General features: G+C 47.6%; 1 long non-coding RNA gene across 1 annotated transcript in view; it reads left to right on the forward strand.

Annotated features, from left to right (window-relative positions):
- Window positions 1–1,047, forward strand: part of LOC118762355 — a 20,071-nt gene extending 19,024 nt beyond the window's left edge. The window contains exon 4 of the long non-coding RNA XR_004998102.1: window positions 1,024–1,047. This is a non-coding gene — a long non-coding RNA (uncharacterized LOC118762355). The remainder of the gene's footprint in view (window positions 1–1,023) is intronic.
- Window positions 1,048–5,000: the final 3,953 nt, after the last annotated feature.

A 5,000-nucleotide genomic window follows, 5' to 3' on the forward strand; every position in this document is an offset into this window, starting at 1 on the left:
AGCTAGTAAACGACAAGAAAAGGCAAAAATAAATTTTGCGAGTGCAGCAACTCGCCCCTGTGAAAATATAGTCATCAACAAGGAAGAATTAAAGAAATACCAAGGACTACTAAAAAAAGAAGGTGATAATGTGAAGTTGTTCCCTCCCAGTGAATTGATTTACGCGACGGAGAGAAAAACTGTAATTTACAAGACTTATAATGTCAAAAATAAGAAAATTGACTTCATACAGAGAGAAGCCATTGAAAAATGTTTGAGGCCGATATGGCAACAAACAAGTTATAAACAAGGGGTAGTCGCTTCGGCACGGTAGAGGTGCGTTTCCCTAGCGAAGAAATAGCTAGGGAACATTCAACAAGAACGTTGAAGTCGGAAGAGGTAGTTCTTTTACCATTTTATTTAGGAATGAGAACTAGTAGAATAACGGTTACGGACATTCCGCCCGAAATAGATGTGAACTTCATAACAGCAGCGATTCTTTAGGCAAAGAGGAAGAAATTGCCATTCTTCAGTCTAAAAGATATCGCCCCACAACCTGGTATGGACAGGACTTAGAGCTTGTGATCCAAGCGAACCCCTCGGACTTGGAAAAATTGCCAAGCTCCCTCACCATTGGAGATACCACCTTGATGGTAATAGTCGAGGGAAGAAAACCGAGATGCTATAAATGTGGCGAGAAAGGCCACATACGGTCGAGCTGCAAGAAGACAGCGAAAGAAAATACTACAGAGGCAAGCACGACGCCGAAAACAACTTCACCGCTAGAAATAGCAGCCACGTCGCGCACCCCAATTGCCGAAATTCAGCCGACAACGGGAGAAAACAACGACAACAACGATGACAACAACAACAACAACATCCAGGAGTGGGTCAACGTGGAAGCTTCAAAAAGAAGACGGAAACGGAAAAATCCACCCTCTTCGGATACACAGGACTATACTCTGACACAGACAAGCACACCCACACCCACAAATACAGTCGCAAACACACACGTAGCCAAAAAAACACACACACTGGAAAAAGCACACACAAACACTCACACACCTACCACAAGCACGCACACACCTACAGACACCCACGCTTCTACAAGCACACACACACCCACAAACACACACACACACAGCCCCCTCCACAATCACCTAACAAAAAAAAAAGAAACACCTTCACGGCGATAAATAAAAACAATAACCCATTAAGGAAAAAATTAATTTACTGAAATCGGCGAAAAAAATATCGCAACAGATATAAATAGTATTATATCCGAAAATGTAGAATTTATACGATAGATAACGAGGATTATTTTGAAATTAAAAAATCTTTTGCGGAGGATGTAGGTCCGTTACAGATGAACTTTTCAAGCCATCTGTACAAGCAATTCGCAAAAAAACTGACCTCGCAAAACACAACACTCACAGACAGAAAAGATGAGGGTGAAACTACACCCTCTCTTCCGTTAAAACAGTAAGTTTTAAACATTCAACTAAATTTTCACATTCTCGTTTAAACTCGGTTGTATAAATATTCGCGGCCTGGGGTCGTATTGGAAGCAAGGCTACCTCCTTAACGACCTTAGGTCGCATCGTTTGGATGTAGTGGTAATTACCGAATCCAGACTGAGTGGGCTGCAGGCTTTTTCGCCCCTTCTAAACGGCTACGAGAAATACATTTCTCCCTGTCGACCTGGAGGGGGAGGAGGAGTGGCAGTGCTGGTCAGGAAAACCTGGATTTAGAGATTAGAACTGTCTTTATAGATCCGGAAGGCAGGTTGGTCGTTTTGGATGTGACGCACAGCAGTGGTAAAGTGTTCAGGCTGGTCGCTGTCTATGCTCCCTGCGAGGAAAAGCCGGGCAGAAAGAGTATTTCAAAAGCCTAGAGAATTTTCTTGGCACGTCGAACACGTTAGTATTGCTAGGTGACTTCAACATAATTTGCGATGCAAGCGTAGATTATGTTGGCTCAAGAAAGAATACGAGGGGATTACCTCACCTCAACGATATGCTAAGTCGTTTCGAATTGGCAGATAGATTCAGACTGGACCATCCAGACATTCCAGAGTGGACCTGGGCAAGAAACGACGGGTCGTCCAGATCTTATATCGATAGAATCATAACTAGAAGGAAAGATAAGAGAATACTTAGCTGTCCACAACACCATATCGTCAGCTACAGCGATCACAAATTAGTGACATGTACGCTCGACATAGATAGCATGTGTAGACGAGGTACCGGCTACTGGAAGCTAAACAAGTCACTATTGGACTGTGAAGCCTACAGGAATCGGATTAAACAATTAGTAATGAGGGCGTTAACCGGATCCATTATCAACAATAAATGGTGGTACGCCCTGAAAAGAGCCATCAAATTTGAGCCAATTAGGTTTAGCAAAGAACTAGCTAGTGCTAGAAACAAAGTAGAAAAGGAACTAGTTAAGGCTATAGAGGAGGCAATGAGGTCAGGCTGTGCATCGAAAGTGTTAGCGGCGAGGTTAGCACTAGACCAACATCTCCAAGCTAAACATGAAGGGTGCATTATTAGGGCTAAGATCCGTGCAATGAGACAGGAAGGGATCAACGCAGCCGGATGGGCCCGGGTGGTAGAGGCCAGCGTGGCAACAACTCAACCATTCGATCCTTGACGGGCCCAAATGGTCGATTAGTAAACGAACCCGAGGAGATGTGCAAGGTGTTTCATGATCATTTCGCCCAGCTATTCGGGAGGAGCGGCGAGCTGGAGCGCGGGGAGAAGCTCGCAGACTTCCTAGCCGGTTCGCCGCGTCTATCGGGGCCGACACGGAATCTTGTGAGGCGCCGATCACAGCCAAAGAAGTCGAGGATATGTTGGCAGAATGCGGCGGGGACAAATCGCCGGGACTCGATGGTCTGCCTTACGAACTCTATAGTAGCATGCCAGCTTGTTTGGGCACCTACTTGCATGCGTGTACACCAACTGGCAGCAGAACGGGAGAATTCCTAAGTCTGTGAGCCGAGGGGTGGTAGCGTTGTTAAGAAAGGACCCAAACAAGGGGGATTTAATTGATAATTTCCGGCCTATCACTCTGCTTAACGCAGAGTTGAAGATCTTGGCCAAGGTCTTAGCAAAAAGGTTGGCGAGGGTCGTGGGTGAACTTGTTGGCGAGGCGCAAACTTGCGCCATCCCTGGAAGGACCATCCACGACAATCTCCACTTTCTACGCTATGCCTTAGAAAGGGTAAATAGGATTCCTGGCAAGGGTGGGGCTATGGTCCACTTGGACCAATCGAAAGCGTTTGATAGGGTGGACCATCAGTATCTGGCGGCGGTCCTCGCGGCGGCTGGCTTCGGCCCGACCTTCCGCGGATGGATCATCGCTTTATACAGCAACATCGAATCGGTAGTTCGTGTAAATGGTTTCCTTTCGGAGCCGTTCAGCATTGAACGTTCGGTACGTCAAGGGTGTCCTCTCTCCCCGCTTCTCTACGTTTTGGCCCTCGAGCCGTTGCTGAGGAGGTTGGAAACTATGAGAGGCACCCCGCAAGATCTAGGGTGCGGAAAGTCAGCTTCGGCGTATGCGGACGACATCACCGTCATCGTTTCCCGAGTCGAGCACCTACAGTGGGTGGGTGAGGCCTTAAGGACTACGAAGCGGTGGCAGGAGCGAAAGTCAACCGGGATAAATCGGTCGGCTTGCAACTCGGCACCTGGAGGGGCAAGTCGATGTCTTCCGACAGCGTCGTAGGACGTTGGACGGAAGGACCGGTGAAAATGCTTGGGATCTGGTTAGGTCCAGATCTCCAGATAGAGAAGAATTGGAGCGAGGTGGCGAGAAAGGTGGCTCTCCTAACTCAGACATGGTCTGAACGGAATCTGTCCTTGAAAGGGAAGGCGGAGGTTGCAGAAGTGTTTATCGCCTCTGTAATCACTTACCGCCTAACCGTAGTGCCTTGCCCCGATTCGTGGCTGAACAAACTGGAACGCATGCTCTTTCGCTTTTTGTGGAGGGGCAGCAGACCTCTTGTAAGGCGCTCTATTTGCTGCCAAAAGCCGCTGAACGGTGGGTTAGGGATGCCGTGGCTAAAAATGCGCAGACATGCGCTCAGGCTTAGGCACCTCTGGATTTACCTGGACGGTGAGCAGGTGTGGTCTCCGTTTGTCAAGCTGTTATTTCCACAGTTCACATCGTTTAACGAACTGAACCCATGGATCAAGTGTAGACCGAGGTTGGGCATGTGGCATGCAGAGTGCTATCAGGCACTCGTGCTTCTCTCCCAGTCGGGCAACGCCGGTGGCGGGGCTACTACACACCGCGTTCTTCTATAGAGGGTTAGTAGAGTTTAAGTGTGACGACGTCCTAGGAGAAACTCTGGGCTTCGACGAAAATCAACTGGCCAGCCTGTTCCAAAGAACATTCGGTCCGGGGCCTATGGATAATTACCAAAAGTCCCTGGCCTGGCAATGTTACAGAGGAGCTTTACCGGTTCGAGATAAGCTCTTTAGACATGGGTGTGCACCTTCGCCGATTTGTGCAAGATGTAAGAGGGACAGTGAAACTGTCCTGCACGCGATTGTGCAATGCCCCAAGGTGACTGAACTCTGGACTTATGTCGAACACCTGCTGTCGCATTCGAGAAGAGTACAACTGTCGAGCGAATCTGTAATTAAGATAGTTCCGCCGACCTTCCTGAATAGGGAGGAGCGAGCCTGTTTTCTTTCGGTAGTTGCTATGGCGAAAGAAGTAGTGTGGAAGACGAGAGTAAAAGGAATTGCAACAGGCATGTTTATCTCCAGTCTCGAGCTAATCGACTTTTTCGTTTTCCACATGAAACGGAAAATAAGGCTGGAGAAGAATGCCTGTCGCAAAGTGTGTTTCGTAAAAGATGGAAGTCTATAGCAAGTATGTTGCGAGTGAAAGAACCTATTTAATCGAGAATGTAAAAAAGGATAAAGCAAAGTCTTCAGTGTGAGTATGTTGTTTGTGGGGTCGACCGCGTCCTCCGCTTCATTTTTTGTTAATCACTCATTCTC

This window comes from Octopus sinensis, linkage group LG2 (assembly GCF_006345805.1).
Source record: "Octopus sinensis linkage group LG2, ASM634580v1, whole genome shotgun sequence".
NCBI classification, from domain to species: Eukaryota; Metazoa; Mollusca; class Cephalopoda; order Octopoda; family Octopodidae; genus Octopus; species Octopus sinensis.